General features: G+C 47.3%; 26 non-coding genes across 26 annotated transcripts; all 26 read right to left on the bottom strand.

The window, feature by feature from the left end:
* Positions 1-772: 772 nt before the first annotated feature.
* TRNAL-CAA (transfer RNA leucine (anticodon CAA)) lies at positions 773-884 on the bottom strand. The gene is made up of 2 exons: positions 847-884; positions 773-818 (listed from the first exon to the last, which is right to left on the bottom strand). It is a non-coding gene; the product is annotated as a tRNA-Leu (tRNA).
* Positions 885-1,618: 734 nt separating this feature from the next.
* Positions 1,619-1,690, bottom strand: TRNAP-AGG (transfer RNA proline (anticodon AGG)). The gene has a single exon. It is a non-coding gene; the product is annotated as a tRNA-Pro (tRNA).
* Positions 1,691-2,131: 441 nt separating this feature from the next.
* On the bottom strand, positions 2,132-2,204 carry TRNAV-UAC (transfer RNA valine (anticodon UAC)). Its single transcript has one exon. It is a non-coding gene; the product is annotated as a tRNA-Val (tRNA).
* Positions 2,205-2,589: 385 nt separating this feature from the next.
* Positions 2,590-2,661, bottom strand: TRNAP-CGG (transfer RNA proline (anticodon CGG)). Its single transcript has one exon. It is a non-coding gene; the product is annotated as a tRNA-Pro (tRNA).
* Positions 2,662-4,444: 1,783 nt separating this feature from the next.
* TRNAP-AGG (transfer RNA proline (anticodon AGG)) lies at positions 4,445-4,516 on the bottom strand. The gene has a single exon. It is a non-coding gene; the product is annotated as a tRNA-Pro (tRNA).
* Positions 4,517-4,957: 441 nt separating this feature from the next.
* Positions 4,958-5,030, bottom strand: TRNAV-UAC (transfer RNA valine (anticodon UAC)). Its single transcript has one exon. It is a non-coding gene; the product is annotated as a tRNA-Val (tRNA).
* A 385-nt stretch (positions 5,031-5,415) lies between these two features.
* TRNAP-CGG (transfer RNA proline (anticodon CGG)) lies at positions 5,416-5,487 on the bottom strand. The gene has a single exon. It is a non-coding gene; the product is annotated as a tRNA-Pro (tRNA).
* A 937-nt stretch (positions 5,488-6,424) lies between these two features.
* Positions 6,425-6,536, bottom strand: TRNAL-CAA (transfer RNA leucine (anticodon CAA)). Its single transcript has 2 exons — positions 6,499-6,536; positions 6,425-6,470 (listed from the first exon to the last, which is right to left on the bottom strand). It is a non-coding gene; the product is annotated as a tRNA-Leu (tRNA).
* Positions 6,537-6,824: 288 nt separating this feature from the next.
* TRNAV-AAC (transfer RNA valine (anticodon AAC)) lies at positions 6,825-6,897 on the bottom strand. The gene has a single exon. It is a non-coding gene; the product is annotated as a tRNA-Val (tRNA).
* A 386-nt stretch (positions 6,898-7,283) lies between these two features.
* Positions 7,284-7,355, bottom strand: TRNAP-AGG (transfer RNA proline (anticodon AGG)). Its single transcript has one exon. It is a non-coding gene; the product is annotated as a tRNA-Pro (tRNA).
* Positions 7,356-7,796: 441 nt separating this feature from the next.
* On the bottom strand, positions 7,797-7,869 carry TRNAV-UAC (transfer RNA valine (anticodon UAC)). The gene has a single exon. It is a non-coding gene; the product is annotated as a tRNA-Val (tRNA).
* A 385-nt stretch (positions 7,870-8,254) lies between these two features.
* TRNAP-CGG (transfer RNA proline (anticodon CGG)) lies at positions 8,255-8,326 on the bottom strand. Its single transcript has one exon. It is a non-coding gene; the product is annotated as a tRNA-Pro (tRNA).
* A 1,783-nt stretch (positions 8,327-10,109) lies between these two features.
* TRNAP-AGG (transfer RNA proline (anticodon AGG)) lies at positions 10,110-10,181 on the bottom strand. Its single transcript has one exon. It is a non-coding gene; the product is annotated as a tRNA-Pro (tRNA).
* Positions 10,182-10,622: 441 nt separating this feature from the next.
* Positions 10,623-10,695, bottom strand: TRNAV-UAC (transfer RNA valine (anticodon UAC)). Its single transcript has one exon. It is a non-coding gene; the product is annotated as a tRNA-Val (tRNA).
* A 385-nt stretch (positions 10,696-11,080) lies between these two features.
* On the bottom strand, positions 11,081-11,152 carry TRNAP-CGG (transfer RNA proline (anticodon CGG)). Its single transcript has one exon. It is a non-coding gene; the product is annotated as a tRNA-Pro (tRNA).
* A 937-nt stretch (positions 11,153-12,089) lies between these two features.
* Positions 12,090-12,201, bottom strand: TRNAL-CAA (transfer RNA leucine (anticodon CAA)). The gene is made up of 2 exons: positions 12,164-12,201; positions 12,090-12,135 (listed from the first exon to the last, which is right to left on the bottom strand). It is a non-coding gene; the product is annotated as a tRNA-Leu (tRNA).
* A 288-nt stretch (positions 12,202-12,489) lies between these two features.
* TRNAV-AAC (transfer RNA valine (anticodon AAC)) lies at positions 12,490-12,562 on the bottom strand. The gene has a single exon. It is a non-coding gene; the product is annotated as a tRNA-Val (tRNA).
* A 386-nt stretch (positions 12,563-12,948) lies between these two features.
* TRNAP-AGG (transfer RNA proline (anticodon AGG)) lies at positions 12,949-13,020 on the bottom strand. Its single transcript has one exon. It is a non-coding gene; the product is annotated as a tRNA-Pro (tRNA).
* Positions 13,021-13,461: 441 nt separating this feature from the next.
* TRNAV-UAC (transfer RNA valine (anticodon UAC)) lies at positions 13,462-13,534 on the bottom strand. Its single transcript has one exon. It is a non-coding gene; the product is annotated as a tRNA-Val (tRNA).
* Positions 13,535-13,919: 385 nt separating this feature from the next.
* On the bottom strand, positions 13,920-13,991 carry TRNAP-CGG (transfer RNA proline (anticodon CGG)). Its single transcript has one exon. It is a non-coding gene; the product is annotated as a tRNA-Pro (tRNA).
* Positions 13,992-14,928: 937 nt separating this feature from the next.
* Positions 14,929-15,040, bottom strand: TRNAL-CAA (transfer RNA leucine (anticodon CAA)). Its single transcript has 2 exons — positions 15,003-15,040; positions 14,929-14,974 (listed from the first exon to the last, which is right to left on the bottom strand). It is a non-coding gene; the product is annotated as a tRNA-Leu (tRNA).
* Positions 15,041-15,775: 735 nt separating this feature from the next.
* On the bottom strand, positions 15,776-15,847 carry TRNAP-AGG (transfer RNA proline (anticodon AGG)). The gene has a single exon. It is a non-coding gene; the product is annotated as a tRNA-Pro (tRNA).
* A 441-nt stretch (positions 15,848-16,288) lies between these two features.
* On the bottom strand, positions 16,289-16,361 carry TRNAV-UAC (transfer RNA valine (anticodon UAC)). The gene has a single exon. It is a non-coding gene; the product is annotated as a tRNA-Val (tRNA).
* Positions 16,362-16,746: 385 nt separating this feature from the next.
* Positions 16,747-16,818, bottom strand: TRNAP-CGG (transfer RNA proline (anticodon CGG)). Its single transcript has one exon. It is a non-coding gene; the product is annotated as a tRNA-Pro (tRNA).
* Positions 16,819-17,755: 937 nt separating this feature from the next.
* On the bottom strand, positions 17,756-17,867 carry TRNAL-CAA (transfer RNA leucine (anticodon CAA)). The gene is made up of 2 exons: positions 17,830-17,867; positions 17,756-17,801 (listed from the first exon to the last, which is right to left on the bottom strand). It is a non-coding gene; the product is annotated as a tRNA-Leu (tRNA).
* Positions 17,868-18,155: 288 nt separating this feature from the next.
* TRNAV-AAC (transfer RNA valine (anticodon AAC)) lies at positions 18,156-18,228 on the bottom strand. Its single transcript has one exon. It is a non-coding gene; the product is annotated as a tRNA-Val (tRNA).
* Between the last annotated feature and the right edge of the window lie 240 nt (positions 18,229-18,468).

The raw sequence follows: 18,468 nt of genomic DNA, 5'->3' as shown, positions 1-18,468 counted from the left end.
CCAGAGAGCAGAAAAAAGGCGCTGATGAGAACTGCAGGCACTTTCTGGCACTTGTACTCCTCTGCAAGTCCTGGACACTTACCCCATAGACTTCCACCCCAGATGCAAGGGAGGGCCTGCCAATTCTTCCTCCTAAGACAGAGGCATTTGATTCTTGGATTCAAACACGCTCACTCAGCGCTCGATCAGGCTCGATCAGGCGAGATTTATATGAGTGGCTCGCAGGACTGAAACACTCACCTGGGAGCCCCAGGGTGGCTGAATTCCCAGTATGGCCATTGTTGGGCAAATCACCTCCTTTCCTCCTGCCTCAATCTAGAATTGGCTGCAAATCACAAGATAGAGTTCAATGTCCGTGTGTACTGCCTACTCCCAGCTACCTCTCTGTCTTCCTTATGTAAATTAAAATTCGCAAGGGGGGACCAATGACAATCTGTTCCTCCCACATAACCAGGAAGCCCTGTTGAACATGTCTGCCTGTGTTGTTGCAGGGACAGTGCCTTCTCCGCCCAAAAGGTGGCAGGAGAGCCTCACAACAAAGATGGGATCAACTGCTTAATGAGAAACCAGCACGGCAGTTTGTGTGATGGAGTGCAAATTTAACGGAAGGTGTGCCTGAGGTGTCCCTTCCAGGAATACATGGAATTGTGATTGAGGGACCAGCCTGATCGTTGGTGGATTTCTCGTCATATGTTACAGGTCCGTGCAAAGATTGTGGTGTGTGGGGAATGCACTGCAAAAAACAGGACGATTTAAGGGTGTAAAAGAAACCTGTCAGAAGTGGGATTTGAACCCACGCCTCCATGAGGAGACCAGAAGTCTCAGTTGCACTGAAGATCAAGCTCTCTTGAGTCTGGCGCCTTAGACCACTCGGCCATCCTGACAGCCCTGGGTGTGCACAGATCTGACTCTTCTGACTGCACCTGCCAATGTTTGCACTTACAACGTTCACAGCAATGTCACAAGTGTAAAGACCCCACAATACAACATGGCATGACAAAAAAAAAGCTAGGCACAAGAGCGACCACTGATGGATGCGGATTAATTTGTTTCGTCTTGCAAAAGTAAAGGAAGTTTCCCACGGCTCGCTGGGTTCAAGGACCGCCTCTTCTTAAGCTTGCATTGAGATAATAAGGTTTTAGAGGGTGCACATAAAAGCAGCTCATGCACAGTCTCGAAACGGGGACCTTTCGCGTGTTAGGCGAACGTGATGACCACTACACTACAGAAACTCACTTGCTGTGTTTTACTGTTAGAGCAAGGTTCCTCTCAAGGATTCTCTCTACTTCTATTCTGCTGTATCAGCAGCCACTCAGAAAGCGAGGAGCAAGTGTGAAAACTGCAGAGATATCAGCCAACATGCTTGCAATTAGACGTATTAAAAATTGACTTATGCAGGCATCGACAGACAAATATCTGATGCCTAAATGCCAGCAAGTACACCTTGGGAAAGCATCACCTGGGACACACACAGACTAAGCATGAAGGCAGAAAAAGCATGGTGATCCATGTTTCTTCTGAGGTTCAAAATATTTTGTGCAACAATGCGGCGAGTGTAATGAGAAATAGTCAGGCATTGTGAGTTTTGAGTAGGATTCGTATGTTTACCTCTGAAAAAGGGCTCGTCCGGGATTTGAACCCGGGACCTCTCGCACCCTAAGCGAGAATCATACCCCTAGACCAACGAGCCGAGGCACACAAGAGTCGCCTTTCGCACCGGCTCCGGGGGTTATTGGCAGCGAGTTAGTGAATGCTTCACCCAAAGCAAGCAACTGCACATGCTGCTCTCTTCTGCAATATGGTTGCTGTCTTTTCCATGGCCGTCATCGAACAAGAAATGAAAATGCCTCTATCCTTCAGACATTTTGTTTGTTCTAGGTGTATGCTCTCGGTGAGGTCAATAAAACCATTTCTGCTCTCATGCCTTGCTTTCATGAAGTAGGCCCAACCTTCAGTACACAAGGACGTGCAAACGAATAGCGCAAACTATCGTCACTTCTCTTTTTGAGCTGTCACTGATGCCCCTGGAGCACAGTACATCACGCTGGTGAGGGATAGACAGCTTCCATTATCTCAGCTTTCCTATAAGTTGAGAAAGTAAATGCAAACTGTGTGAAAAACAGAAAGCTGCTGTTTCTGCCCGGTCTCGAACCAGGGACCTTTCGCGTGTAAAGCGAACGTGATAACCACTACACTACAGAAACAGACACGCTTGCACGAATCTTCTTGGCATGTAGTGGGCTGGAATGCACAGACCAAGGGCCAATGTCCATGAAGCTCAAAGTTGGACCCTCCTTACCCGATCTCTTTCTTTGGAAGAAAGGAACGAGGACCACTTTTATTCCAAAAGGCGATTTTAAAACCATACCTGAAATCACACTAGAAAAACACTTTGCATTTAATTTTCCTACACTGATGGTCCACCCCAGAAAAGCAGTTGCAAAGAAGTCCGGCACTGAAATTCTATACGCCAAAAGTGGGAAATAGCGTAGAGGGAAAGGAACTTTCTCACCATACACGGCGTCTTATAGCATTGAAAAGAAGAAATGGCCCTATATAATAAGCAGCCTAAAAATAATTCCACAGCATGGGCTCGTCCGGGATTTGAACCCGGGACCTCTCGCACCCGAAGCGAGAATCATTCCCCTAGACCAACGAGCCTGATTCCCCAGTCGGCATTTTAAGCAATTTCTGATGCGTCTTTCAGAAACAAAGCAGGGCTATTTGGCTGCTCTCTCTCTATGTGAACCACACAAAGTCATGTTTTCTCTCAAGGTGTTGTTTTTTTCACTCTTGCAAGGAAGGGATCAGTCGATATCCTAGCTGCCAGAGAGCAGAAAAAAGGCGCTGATGAGAACTGCAGGCACTTTCTGGCACTTGTACTCCTCTGCAAGTCCTGGACACTTACCCCATAGACTTCCACCCCAGATGCAAGGGAGGGCCTGCCAATTCTTGCTCCTAAGACAGAGGCATTTGATTCTTGGATTCAAACACGCTCACTCAGCGCTCGATCAGGCTCGATCAGGCGAGATTTATATGAGTGGCTCGCAGGACTGAAACACTCACCTGGGAGCCCCAGGGTGGCTGAATTCCCAGTATGGCCATTGTTGGGCAAATCACCTCCTTTCCTCCTGCCTCAATCTAGAATTGGCTGCAAATCACAAGATAGAGTTCAATGTCCGTGTGTACTGCCTACTCCCAGCTACCTCTCTGTCTTCCTTATGTAAATTAAAATTCGCAAGGGGGGACCAATGACAATCTGCTCCTCCCACATAACCAGGAAGCCCTGTTGAACATGTCTGCCTGTGTTGTTGCAGGGACAGTGCCTTCTCCGCCCAAAAGGTGGCAGGAGAGCCTCACAACAAAGATGGGATCAACTGCTTAATGAGAAACCAGCACGGCAGTTTGTGTGATGGAGTGCAAATTTAACGGAAGGTGTGCCTGAGGTGTCCCTTCCAGGAATACATGGAATTGTGATTGAGGGACCAGCCTGATCGTTGGTGGATTTCTCGTCATATGTTACAGGTCCGTGCAAAGATTGTGGTGTGTGGGGAATGCACTGCAAAAAACAGGACGATTTAAGGGTGTAAAAGAAACCTGTCAGAAGTGGGATTTGAACCCACGCCTCCATGAGGAGACCAGAAGTCTCAGTTGCACTGAAGATCAAGCTCTCTTGAGTCTGGCGCCTTAGACCACTTGGCCATCCTGACAGCCCTGGGTGTGCACAGATCTGACTCTTCTGACTGCACCTGCCAATGTTTGCACTTACAACGTTCACAGCAATGTCACAAGTGTAAAGACCCCACAAAACAACATGGCATGACAAAAAAAAAGCTAGGCACAAGAGCGACCACTGATGGATGCGGATTAATTTGTTTCGTCTTGCAAAAGTAAAGGAAGTTTCCCACGGCTCGCTGGGTTCAAGGACCGCCTCTTCTTAAGCTTGCATTGAGATAATAAGGTTTTAGAGGGTGCACATAAAAGCAGCTCATGCACAGTCTCGAACCGGGGACCTTTCGCGTGTTAGGCGAACGTGATGACCACTACACTACAGAAACTCACTTGCTGTGTTTTACTGTTAGAGCAAGGTTCCTCTCAAGGATTCTCTCTACTTCTATTCTGCTGTATCAGCAGCCACTCAGAAAGCGAGGAGCAAGTGTGAAAACTGCAGAGATATCAGCCAACATGCTTGCAATTAGACGTATTAAAAATTGACTTATGCAGGCATCGACAGACAAATATCTGATGCCTAAATGCCAGCAAGTACACCTTGGGAAAGCATCACCTGGGACACACACAGACTAAGCATGAAGGCAGAAAAAGCATGGTGATCCATGTTTCTTCTGAGGTTCAAAATATTTTGTGCAACAATGCGGCGAGTGTAATGAGAAATAGTCAGGCATTGTGAGTTTTGAGTAGGATTCGTATGTTTACCTCTGAAAAAGGGCTCGTCCGGGATTTGAACCCGGGACCTCTCGCACCCTAAGCGAGAATCATACCCCTAGACCAACGAGCCGAGGCACACAAGAGTCGCCTTTCGCACCGGCTCCGGGGGTTATTGGCAGCGAGTTAGTGAATGCTTCACCCAAAGCAAGCAACTGCACATGCTGCTCTCTTCTGCAATATGGTTGCTGTCTTTTCCATGGCCGTCATCGAACAAGAAATGAAAATGCCTCTATCCTTCAGACATTTTGTTTGTTCTAGGTGTATGCTCTCGGTGAGGTCAATAAAACCATTTCTGCTCTCATGCCTTGCTTTCATGAAGTAGGCCCAACCTTCAGTACACAAGGACGTGCAAACGAATAGCGCAAACTATCGTCACTTCTCTTTTTGAGCTGTCACTGATGCCCCTGGAGCACAGTACATCACGCTGGTGAGGGATAGACAGCTTCCATTATCTCAGCTTTCCTATAAGTTGAGAGAGTAAATGCAAACTGTGTGAAAAACAGAAAGCTGCTGTTTCTGCCCGGTCTCGAACCAGGGACCTTTCGCGTGTAAAGCGAACGTGATAACCACTACACTACAGAAACAGACACGCTTGCACGAATCTTCTTGGCATGTAGTGGGCTGGAATGCACAGACCAAGGGCCAATGTCCATGAAGCTCAAAGTTGGACCCTCCTTACCCGATCTCTTTCTTTGGAAGAAAGGAACGAGGACCACTTTTATTCCAAAAGGCGATTTTAAAACCATACCTGAAATCACACTAGAAAAACACTTTGCATTTAATTTTCCTACACTGATGGTCCACCCCAGAAAAGCAGTTGCAAAGAAGTCCGGCACTGAAATTCTATACGCCAAAAGTGGGAAATAGCGTAGAGGGAAAGGAACTTTCTCACCATACACGGCGTCTTATAGCATTGAAAAGAAGAAATGGCCCTATATAATAAGCAGCCTAAAAATAATTCCACAGCATGGGCTCGTCCGGGATTTGAACCCGGGACCTCTCGCACCCGAAGCGAGAATCATACCCCTAGACCAACGAGCCTGATTCCCCAGTCGGCATTTTAAGCAATTTCTGATGCGTCTTTCAGAAACAAAGCAGGGCTATTTGGCTGCTCTCTCTCTATGTGAACCACACAAAGTCATGTTTTCTCTCAAGGTGTTGTTTTTTTCACTCTTGCAAGGAAGGGATCAGTCGATATCCTAGCTGCCAGAGAGCAGAAAAAAGGCGCTGATGAGAACTGCAGGCACTTTCTGGCACTTGTACTCCTCTGCAAGTCCTGGACACTTACCCCATAGACTTCCACCCCAGATGCAAGGGAGGGCCTGCCAATTCTTGCTCCTAAGACAGAGGCATTTGATTCTTGGATTCAAACACGCTCACTCAGCGCTCGATCAGGCTCGATCAGGCGAGATTTATATGAGTGGCTCGCAGGACTGAAACACTCACCTGGGAGCCCCAGGGTGGCTGAATTCCCAGTATGGCCATTGTTGGGCAAATCACCTCCTTTCCTCCTGCCTCAATCTAGAATTGGCTGCAAATCACAAGATAGAGTTCAATGTCCGTGTGTACTGCCTACTCCCAGCTACCTCTCTGTCTTCCTTATGTAAATTAAAATTCGCAAGGGGGGACCAATGACAATCTGCTCCTCCCACATAACCAGGAAGCCCTGTTGAACATGTCTGCCTGTGTTGTTGCAGGGACAGTGCCTTCTCCGCCCAAAAGGTGGCAGGAGAGCCTCACAACAAAGATGGGATCAACTGCTTAATGAGAAACCAGCACGGCAGTTTGTGTGATGGAGTGCAAATTTAACGGAAGGTGTGCCTGAGGTGTCCCTTCCAGGAATACATGGAATTGTGATTGAGGGACCAGCCTGATCGTTGGTGGATTTCTCGTCATATGTTACAGGTCCGTGCAAAGATTGTGGTGTGTGGGGAATGCACTGCAAAAAACAGGACGATTTAAGGGTGTAAAAGAAACCTGTCAGAAGTGGGATTTGAACCCACGCCTCCATGAGGAGACCAGAAGTCTCAGTTGCACTGAAGATCAAGCTCTCTTGAGTCTGGCGCCTTAGACCACTCGGCCATCCTGACAGCCCTGGGTGTGCACAGATCTGACTCTTCTGACTGCACCTGCCAATGTTTGCACTTACAACGTTCACAGCAATGTCACAAGTGTAAAGACCCCACAATACAACATGGCATGACAAAAAAAAAGCTAGGCACAAGAGCGACCACTGATGGATGCGGATTAATTTGTTTCGTCTTGCAAAAGTAAAGGAAGTTTCCCACGGCTCGCTGGGTTCAAGGACCGCCTCTTCTTAAGCTTGCATTGAGATAATAAGGTTTTAGAGGGTGCACATAAAAGCAGCTCATGCACAGTGTTTCTGCCCGGTCTCGAACCGGGGACCTTTCGCGTGTTAGGCGAACGTGATGACCACTACACTACAGAAACTCACTTGCTGTGTTTTACTGTTAGAGCAAGGTTCCTCTCAAGGATTCTCTCTACTTCTATTCTGCTGTATCAGCAGCCACTCAGAAAGCGAGGAGCAAGTGTGAAAACTGCAGAGATATCAGCCAACATGCTTGCAATTAGACGTATTAAAAATTGACTTATGCAGGCATCGACAGACAAATATCTGATGCCTAAATGCCAGCAAGTACACCTTGGGAAAGCATCACCTGGGACACACACAGACTAAGCATGAAGGCAGAAAAAGCATGGTGATCCATGTTTCTTCTGAGGTTCAAAATATTTTGTGCAACAATGCGGCGAGTGTAATGAGAAATAGTCAGGCATTGTGAGTTTTGAGTAGGATTCGTATGTTTACCTCTGAAAAAGGGCTCGTCCGGGATTTGAACCCGGGACCTCTCGCACCCTAAGCGAGAATCATACCCCTAGACCAACGAGCCGAGGCACACAAGAGTCGCCTTTCGCACCGGCTCCGGGGGTTATTGGCAGCGAGTTAGTGAATGCTTCACCCAAAGCAAGCAACTGCACATGCTGCTCTCTTCTGCAATATGGTTGCTGTCTTTTCCATGGCCGTCATCGAACAAGAAATGAAAATGCCTCTATCCTTCAGACATTTTGTTTGTTCTAGGTGTATGCTCTCGGTGAGGTCAATAAAACCATTTCTGCTCTCATGCCTTGCTTTCATGAAGTAGGCCCAACCTTCAGTACACAAGGACGTGCAAACGAATAGCGCAAACTATCGTCACTTCTCTTTTTGAGCTGTCACTGATGCCCCTGGAGCACAGTACATCACGCTGGTGAGGGATAGACAGCTTCCATTATCTCAGCTTTCCTATAAGTTGAGAGAGTAAATGCAAACTGTGTGAAAAACAGAAAGCTGCTGTTTCTGCCCGGTCTCGAACCAGGGACCTTTCGCGTGTAAAGCGAACGTGATAACCACTACACTACAGAAACAGACACGCTTGCACGAATCTTCTTGGCATGTAGTGGGCTGGAATGCACAGACCAAGGGCCAATGTCCATGAAGCTCAAAGTTGGACCCTCCTTACCCGATCTCTTTCTTTGGAAGAAAGGAACGAGGACCACTTTTATTCCAAAAGGCGATTTTAAAACCATACCTGAAATCACACTAGAAAAACACTTTGCATTTAATTTTCCTACACTGATGGTCCACCCCAGAAAAGCAGTTGCAAAGAAGTCCGGCACTGAAATTCTATACGCCAAAAGTGGGAAATAGCGTAGAGGGAAAGGAACTTTCTCACCATACACGGCGTCTTATAGCATTGAAAAGAAGAAATGGCCCTATATAATAAGCAGCCTAAAAATAATTCCACAGCATGGGCTCGTCCGGGATTTGAACCCGGGACCTCTCGCACCCGAAGCGAGAATCATACCCCTAGACCAACGAGCCTGATTCCCCAGTCGGCATTTTAAGCAATTTCTGATGCGTCTTTCAGAAACAAAGCAGGGCTATTTGGCTGCTCTCTCTCTATGTGAACCACACAAAGTCATGTTTTCTCTCAAGGTGTTGTTTTTTTCACTCTTGCAAGGAAGGGATCAGTCGATATCCTAGCTGCCAGAGAGCAGAAAAAAGGCGCTGATGAGAACTGCAGGCACTTTCTGGCACTTGTACTCCTCTGCAAGTCCTGGACACTTACCCCATAGACTTCCACCCCAGATGCAAGGGAGGGCCTGCCAATTCTTCCTCCTAAGACAGAGGCATTTGATTCTTGGATTCAAACACGCTCACTCAGCGCTCGATCAGGCTCGATCAGGCGAGATTTATATGAGTGGCTCGCAGGACTGAAACACTCACCTGGGAGCCCCAGGGTGGCTGAATTCCCAGTATGGCCATTGTTGGGCAAATCACCTCCTTTCCTCCTGCCTCAATCTAGAATTGGCTGCAAATCACAAGATAGAGTTCAATGTCCGTGTGTACTGCCTACTCCCAGCTACCTCTCTGTCTTCCTTATGTAAATTAAAATTCGCAAGGGGGGACCAATGACAATCTGTTCCTCCCACATAACCAGGAAGCCCTGTTGAACATGTCTGCCTGTGTTGTTGCAGGGACAGTGCCTTCTCCGCCCAAAAGGTGGCAGGAGAGCCTCACAACAAAGATGGGATCAACTGCTTAATGAGAAACCAGCACGGCAGTTTGTGTGATGGAGTGCAAATTTAACGGAAGGTGTGCCTGAGGTGTCCCTTCCAGGAATACATGGAATTGTGATTGAGGGACCAGCCTGATCGTTGGTGGATTTCTCGTCATATGTTACAGGTCCGTGCAAAGATTGTGGTGTGTGGGGAATGCACTGCAAAAAACAGGACGATTTAAGGGTGTAAAAGAAACCTGTCAGAAGTGGGATTTGAACCCACGCCTCCATGAGGAGACCAGAAGTCTCAGTTGCACTGAAGATCAAGCTCTCTTGAGTCTGGTGCCTTAGACCACTCGGCCATCCTGACAGCCCTGGGTGTGCACAGATCTGACTCTTCTGACTGCACCTGCCAATGTTTGCACTTACAACGTTCACAGCAATGTCACAAGTGTAAAGACCCCACAATACAACATGGCATGACAAAAAAAAAGCTAGGCACAAGAGCGACCACTGATGGATGCGGATTAATTTGTTTCGTCTTGCAAAAGTAAAGGAAGTTTCCCACGGCTCGCTGGGTTCAAGGACCGCCTCTTCTTAAGCTTGCATTGAGATAATAAGGTTTTAGAGGGTGCACATAAAAGCAGCTCATGCACAGTCTCGAAACGGGGACCTTTCGCGTGTTAGGCGAACGTGATGACCACTACACTACAGAAACTCACTTGCTGTGTTTTACTGTTAGAGCAAGGTTCCTCTCAAGGATTCTCTCTACTTCTATTCTGCTGTATCAGCAGCCACTCAGAAAGCGAGGAGCAAGTGTGAAAACTGCAGAGATATCAGCCAACATGCTTGCAATTAGACGTATTAAAAATTGACTTATGCAGGCATCGACAGACAAATATCTGATGCCTAAATGCCAGCAAGTACACCTTGGGAAAGCATCACCTGGGACACACACAGACTAAGCATGAAGGCAGAAAAAGCATGGTGATCCATGTTTCTTCTGAGGTTCAAAATATTTTGTGCAACAATGCGGCGAGTGTAATGAGAAATAGTCAGGCATTGTGAGTTTTGAGTAGGATTCGTATGTTTACCTCTGAAAAAGGGCTCGTCCGGGATTTGAACCCGGGACCTCTCGCACCCTAAGCGAGAATCATACCCCTAGACCAACGAGCCGAGGCACACAAGAGTCGCCTTTCGCACCGGCTCCGGGGGTTATTGGCAGCGAGTTAGTGAATGCTTCACCCAAAGCAAGCAACTGCACATGCTGCTCTCTTCTGCAATATGGTTGCTGTCTTTTCCATGGCCGTCATCGAACAAGAAATGAAAATGCCTCTATCCTTCAGACATTTTGTTTGTTCTAGGTGTATGCTCTCGGTGAGGTCAATAAAACCATTTCTGCTCTCATGCCTTGCTTTCATGAAGTAGGCCCAACCTTCAGTACACAAGGACGTGCAAACGAATAGCGCAAACTATCGTCACTTCTCTTTTTGAGCTGTCACTGATGCCCCTGGAGCACAGTACATCACGCTGGTGAGGGATAGACAGCTTCCATTATCTCAGCTTTCCTATAAGTTGAGAAAGTAAATGCAAACTGTGTGAAAAACAGAAAGCTGCTGTTTCTGCCCGGTCTCGAACCAGGGACCTTTCGCGTGTAAAGCGAACGTGATAACCACTACACTACAGAAACAGACACGCTTGCACGAATCTTCTTGGCATGTAGTGGGCTGGAATGCACAGACCAAGGGCCAATGTCCATGAAGCTCAAAGTTGGACCCTCCTTACCCGATCTCTTTCTTTGGAAGAAAGGAACGAGGACCACTTTTATTCCAAAAGGCGATTTTAAAACCATACCTGAAATCACACTAGAAAAACACTTTGCATTTAATTTTCCTACACTGATGGTCCACCCCAGAAAAGCAGTTGCAAAGAAGTCCGGCACTGAAATTCTATACGCCAAAAGTGGGAAATAGCGTAGAGGGAAAGGAACTTTCTCACCATACACGGCGTCTTATAGCATTGAAAAGAAGAAATGGCCCTATATAATAAGCAGCCTAAAAATAATTCCACAGCATGGGCTCGTCCGGGATTTGAACCCGGGACCTCTCGCACCCGAAGCGAGAATCATTCCCCTAGACCAACGAGCCTGATTCCCCAGTCGGCATTATAAGCAATTTCTGATGCGTCTTTCAGAAACAAAGCAGGGCTATTTGGCTGCTCTCTCTCTATGTGAACCACACAAAGTCATGTTTTCTCTCAAGGTGTTGTTTTTTTCACTCTTGCAAGGAAGGGATCAGTCGATATCCTAGCTGCCAGAGAGCAGAAAAAAGGCGCTGATGAGAACTGCAGGCACTTTCTGGCACTTGTACTCCTCTGCAAGTCCTGGACACTTACCCCATAGACTTCCACCCCAGATGCAAGGGAGGGCCTGCCAATTCTTGCTCCTAAGACAGAGGCATTTGATTCTTGGATTCAAACACGCTCACTCAGCGCTCGATCAGGCTCGATCAGGCGAGATTTATATGAGTGGCTCGCAGGACTGAAACACTCACCTGGGAGCCCCAGGGTGGCTGAATTCCCAGTATGGCCATTGTTGGGCAAATCACCTCCTTTCCTCCTGCCTCAATCTAGAATTGGCTGCAAATCACAAGATAGAGTTCAATGTCCGTGTGTACTGCCTACTCCCAGCTACCTCTCTGTCTTCCTTATGTAAATTAAAATTCGCAAGGGGGGACCAATGACAATCTGCTCCTCCCACATAACCAGGAAGCCCTGTTGAACATGTCTGCCTGTGTTGTTGCAGGGACAGTGCCTTCTCCGCCCAAAAGGTGGCAGGAGAGCCTCACAACAAAGATGGGATCAACTGCTTAATGAGAAACCAGCACGGCAGTTTGTGTGATGGAGTGCAAATTTAACGGAAGGTGTGCCTGAGGTGTCCCTTCCAGGAATACATGGAATTGTGATTGAGGGACCAGCCTGATCGTTGGTGGATTTCTCGTCATATGTTACAGGTCCGTGCAAAGATTGTGGTGTGTGGGGAATGCACTGCAAAAAACAGGACGATTTAAGGGTGTAAAAGAAACCTGTCAGAAGTGGGATTTGAACCCACGCCTCCATGAGGAGACCAGAAGTCTCAGTTGCACTGAAGATCAAGCTCTCTTGAGTCTGGCGCCTTAGACCACTCGGCCATCCTGACAGCCCTGGGTGTGCACAGATCTGACTCTTCTGACTGCACCTGCCAATGTTTGCACTTACAACGTTCACAGCAATGTCACAAGTGTAAAGACCCCACAAAACAACATGGCATGACAAAAAAAAAGCTAGGCACAAGAGCGACCACTGATGGATGCGGATTAATTTGTTTCGTCTTGCAAAAGTAAAGGAAGTTTCCCACGGCTCGCTGGGTTCAAGGACCGCCTCTTCTTAAGCTTGCATTGAGATAATAAGGTTTTAGAGGGTGCACATAAAAGCAGCTCATGCACAGTGTTTCTGCCCGGTCTCGAACCGGGGACCTTTCGCGTGTTAGGCGAACGTGATGACCACTACACTACAGAAACTCACTTGCTGTGTTTTACTGTTAGAGCAAGGTTCCTCTCAAGGATTCTCTCTACTTCTATTCTGCTGTATCAGCAGCCACTCAGAAAGCGAGGAGCAAGTGTGAAAACTGCAGAGATATCAGCCAACATGCTTGCAATTAGACGTATTAAAAATTGACTTATGCAGGCATCGACAGACAAATATCTGATGCCTAAATGCCAGCAAGTACACCTTGGGAAAGCATCACCTGGGACACACACAGACTAAGCATGAAGGCAGAAAAAGCATGGTGATCCATGTTTCTTCTGAGGTTCAAAATATTTTGTGCAACAATGCGGCGAGTGTAATGAGAAATAGTCAGGCATTGTGAGTTTTGAGTAGGATTCGTATGTTTACCTCTGAAAAAGGGCTCGTCCGGGATTTGAACCCGGGACCTCTCGCACCCTAAGCGAGAATCATACCCCTAGACCAACGAGCCGAGGCACACAAGAGTCGCCTTTCGCACCGGCTCCGGGGGTTATTGGCAGCGAGTTAGTGAATGCTTCACCCAAAGCAAGCAACTGCACATGCTGCTCTCTTCTGCAATATGGTTGCTGTCTTTTCCATGGCCGTCATCGAACAAGAAATGAAAATGCCTCTATCCTTCAGACATTTTGTTTGTTCTAGGTGTATGCTCTCGGTGAGGTCAATAAAACCATTTCTGCTCTCATGCCTTGCTTTCATGAAGTAGGCCCAACCTTCAGTACACAAGGACGTGCAAACGAATAGCGCAAACTATCGTCACTTCTCTTTTTGAGCTGTCACTGATGCCCCTGGAGCACAGTACATCACGCTGGTGAGGGATAGACAGCTTCCATTATCTCAGCTTTCCTATAAGTTGAGAGAGTAAATGCAAACTGTGTGAAAAACAGAAAGCTGCTGTTTCTGCCCGGTCTCGAACCAGGGACCTTTCGCGTGTAAAGCGAACGTGATAACCACTACACTACAGAAACAGACACGCTTGCACGAATCTTCTTGGCATGTAGTGGGCTGGAATGCACAGACCAAGGGCCAATGTCCATGAAGCTCAAAGTTGGACCCTCCTTACCCGATCTCTTTCTTTGGAAGAAAGGAACGAGGACCACTTTTATTCCAAAAGGCGATTTTAAAACCATACCTGAAATCACACTAGAAAAACACTTTGCATTTAATTTTCCTACACTGATGGTCCACCCCAGAAAAGCAGTTGCAAAGAAGTCCGGCACTGAAATTCTATACGCCAAAAGTGGGAAATAGCGTAGAGGGAAAGGAACTTTCTCACCATACACGGCGTCTTATAGCATTGAAAAGAAGAAATGGCCCTATATAATAAGCAGCCTAAAAATAATTCCACAGCATGGGCTCGTCCGGGATTTGAACCCGGGACCTCTCGCACCCGAAGCGAGAATCATACCCCTAGACCAACGAGCCTGATTCCCCAGTCGGCATTTTAAGCAATTTCTGATGCGTCTTTCAGAAACAAAGCAGGGCTATTTGGCTGCTCTCTCTCTATGTGAACCACACAAAGTCATGTTTTCTCTCAAGGTGTTGTTTTTTTCACTCTTGCAAGGAAGGGATCAGTCGATATCCTAGCTGCCAGAGAGCAGAAAAAAGGCGCTGATGAGAACTGCAGGCACTTTCTGGCACTTGTACTCCTCTGCAAGTCCTGGACACTTACCCCATAGACTTCCACCCCAGATGCAAGGGAGGGCCTGCCAATTCTTCCTCCTAAGACAGAGGCATTTGATTCTTGGATTCAAACACGCTCACTCAGCGCTCGATCAGGCTCGATCAGGCGAGATTTATATGAGTGGCTCGCAGGACTGAAACACTCACCTGGGAGCCCCAGGGTGGCTGAATTCCCAGTATGGCCATTGTTGGGCAAATCACCTCCTTTCCTCCTGCCTCAATCTAGAATTGGCTGCAAATCACAAGATAGAGTTCAATGTCCGTGTGTACTGCCTACTCCCAGCTACCTCTCTGTCTTCCTTATGTAAATTAAAATTCGCAAGGGGGGACCAATGACAATCTGCTCCTCCCACATAACCAGGAAGCCCTGTTGAACATGTCTGCCTGTGTTGTTGCAGGGACAGTGCCTTCTCCGCCCAAAAGGTGGCAGGAGAGCCTCACAACAAAGATGGGATCAACTGCTTAATGAGAAACCAGCACGGCAGTTTGTGTGATGGAGTGCAAATTTAACGGAAGGTGTGCCTGAGGTGTCCCTTCCAGGAATACATGGAATTGTGATTGAGGGACCAGCCTGATCGTTGGTGGATTTCTCGTCATATGTTACAGGTCCGTGCAAAGATTGTGGTGTGTGGGGAATGCACTGCAAAAAACAGGACGATTTAAGGGTGTAAAAGAAACCTGTCAGAAGTGGGATTTGAACCCACGCCTCCATGAGGAGACCAGAAGTCTCAGTTGCACTGAAGATCAAGCTCTCTTGAGTCTGGCGCCTTAGACCACTCGGCCATCCTGACAGCCCTGGGTGTGCACAGATCTGACTCTTCTGACTGCACCTGCCAATGTTTGCACTTACAACGTTCACAGCAATGTCACAAGTGTAAAGACCCCACAATACAACATGGCATGACAAAAAAAAAGCTAGGCACAAGAGCGACCACTGATGGATGCGGATTAATTTGTTTCGTCTTGCAAAAGTAAAGGAAGTTTCCCACGGCTCGCTGGGTTCAAGGACCGCCTCTTCTTAAGCTTGCATTGAGATAATAAGGTTTTAGAGGGTGCACATAAAAGCAGCTCATGCACAGTCTCGAAACGGGGACCTTTCGCGTGTTAGGCGAACGTGATGACCACTACACTACAGAAACTCACTTGCTGTGTTTTACTGTTAGAGCAAGGTTCCTCTCAAGGATTCTCTCTACTTCTATTCTGCTGTATCAGCAGCCACTCAGAAAGCGAGGAGCAAGTGTGAAAACTGCAGAGATATCAGCCAACATGCTTGCAATTAGACGTATTAAAAATTGACTTATGCAGGCATCGACAGACAAATATCTGATGCCTAAATGCCAGCAAGTACACCTTGGGAAAGCATCACCTGGGACACACACAGACTAAGCATGAAGGCAGAAAAAGCATGGTGATCCATGTTTCTTCTGAGGTTCAAAATATTTTGTGCAACAATGCGGCGAGTGTAATGAGAAATAGTCAGGCATTGTGAGTTTTGAGTAGGATTCGTATGTTTACCTCTGAAAAAAGGGCTCGTCCGGGATTTGAACCCGGGACCTCTCGCACCCTAAGCGAGAATCATACCCCTAGACCAACGAGCCGAGGCACACAAGAGTCGCCTTTCGCACCGGCTCCGGGGGTTATTGGCAGCGAGTTAGTGAATGCTTCACCCAAAGCAAGCAACTGCACATGCTGCTCTCTTCTGCAATATGGTTGCTGTCTTTTCCATGGCCGTCATCGAACAAGAAATGAAAATGCCTCTATCCTTCAGACATTTTGTTTGTTCTAGGTGTATGCTCTCGGTGAGGTCAATAAAACCATTTCTGCTCTCATGCCTTGCTTTCATGAAGTAGGCCCAACCTTCAGTACACAAGGACGTGCAAACGAATAGCGCAAACTATCGTCACTTCTCTTTTTGAGCTGTCACTGATGCCCCTGGAGCACAGTACATCACGCTGGTGAGGGATAGACAGCTTCCATTATCTCAGCTTTCCTATAAGTTGAGAAAGTAAATGCAAACTGTGTGAAAAACAGAAAGCTGCTGTTTCTGCCCGGTCTCGAACCAGGGACCTTTCGCGTGTAAAGCGAACGTGATAACCACTACACTACAGAAACAGACACGCTTGCACGAATCTTCTTGGCATGTAGTGGGCTGGAATGCACAGACCAAGGGCCAATGTCCATGAAGCTCAAAGTTGGACCCTCCTTACCCGATCTCTTTCTTTGGAAGAAAGGAACGAGGACCACTTTTATTCCAAAAGGCGATTTTAAAACCATACCTGAAATCACACTAGAAAAACACTTTGCATTTAATTTTCCTACACTGATGGTCCACCCCAGAAAAGCAGTTGCAAAGAAGTCCGGCACTGAAATTCTATACGCCAAAAGTGGGAAATAGCGTAGAGGGAAAGGAACTTTCTCACCATACACGGCGTCTTATAGCATTGAAAAGAAGAAATGGCCCTATATAATAAGCAGCCTAAAAATAATTCCACAGCATGGGCTCGTCCGGGATTTGAACCCGGGACCTCTCGCACCCGAAGCGAGAATCATACCCCTAGACCAACGAGCCTGATTCCCCAGTCGGCATTTTAAGCAATTTCTGATGCGTCTTTCAGAAACAAAGCAGGGCTATTTGGCTGCTCTCTCTCTATGTGAACCACACAAAGTCATGTTTTCTCTCAAGGTGTTGTTTTTTTCACTCTTGCAAGGAAGGGATCAGTCGATATCCTAGCTGCCAGAGAGCAGAAAAAAGGCGCTGATGAGAACTGCAGGCACTTTCTGGCACTTGTACTCCTCTGCAAGTCCTGGACACTTACCCCATAGACTTCCACCCCAGATGCAAGGGAGGGCCTGCCAATTCTTCCTCCTAAGACAGAGGCATTTGATTCTTGGATTCAAACACGCTCACTCAGCGCTCGATCAGGCTCGATCAGGCGAGATTTATATGAGTGGCTCGCAGGACTGAAACACTCACCTGGGAGCCCCAGGGTGGCTGAATTCCCAGTATGGCCATTGTTGGGCAAATCACCTCCTTTCCTCCTGCCTCAATCTAGAATTGGCTGCAAATCACAAGATAGAGTTCAATGTCCGTGTGTACTGCCTACTCCCAGCTACCTCTCTGTCTTCCTTATGTAAATTAAAATTCGCAAGGGGGGACCAATGACAATCTGCTCCTCCCACATAACCAGGAAGCCCTGTTGAACATGTCTGCCTGTGTTGTTGCAGGGACAGTGCCTTCTCCGCCCAAAAGGTGGCAGGAGAGCCTCACAACAAAGATGGGATCAACTGCTTAATGAGAAACCAGCACGGCAGTTTGTGTGATGGAGTGCAAATTTAACGGAAGGTGTGCCTGAGGTGTCCCTTCCAGGAATACATGGAATTGTGATTGAGGGACCAGCCTGATCGTTGGTGGATTTCTCGTCATATGTTACAGGTCCGTGCAAAGATTGTGGTGTGTGGGGAATGCACTGCAAAAAACAGGACGATTTAAGGGTGTAAAAGAAACCTGTCAGAAGTGGGATTTGAACCCACGCCTCCATGAGGAGACCAGAAGTCTCAGTTGCACTGAAGATCAAGCTCTCTTGAGTCTGGCGCCTTAGACCACTCGGCCATCCTGACAGCCCTGGGTGTGCACAGATCTGACTCTTCTGACTGCACCTGCCAATGTTTGCACTTACAACGTTCACAGCAATGTCACAAGTGTAAAGACCCCACAATACAACATGGCATGACAAAAAAAAAGCTAGGCACAAGAGCGACCACTGATGGATGCGGATTAATTTGTTTCGTCTTGCAAAAGTAAAGGAAGTTTCCCACGGCTCGCTGGGTTCAAGGACCGCCTCTTCTTAAGCTTGCATTGAGATAATAAGGTTTTAGAGGGTGCACATAAAAGCAGCTCATGCACAGTGTTTCTGCCCGGTCTCGAACCGGGGACCTTTCGCGTGTTAGGCGAACGTGATGACCACTACACTACAGAAACTCACTTGCTGTGTTTTACTGTTAGAGCAAGGTTCCTCTCAAGGATTCTCTCTACTTCTATTCTGCTGTATCAGCAGCCACTCAGAAAGCGAGGAGCAAGTGTGAAAACTGCAGAGATATCAGCCAACATGCTTGCAATTAGACGTATTAAAAATTGACTTATGCAGGCATCGACAGACAAATATCTGATGCCTAAATGCCAGCAAGTACACCTTGGGAAAGCATCACCTGGGACACACAC

Source organism: Triturus cristatus, chromosome 10 (assembly GCF_964204655.1).
Source record: "Triturus cristatus chromosome 10, aTriCri1.1, whole genome shotgun sequence".
In the NCBI taxonomy this organism is placed as follows: domain Eukaryota; kingdom Metazoa; phylum Chordata; class Amphibia; order Caudata; family Salamandridae; genus Triturus; species Triturus cristatus.
This window is presented reverse-complemented; position numbering and strand designations above follow the sequence as displayed.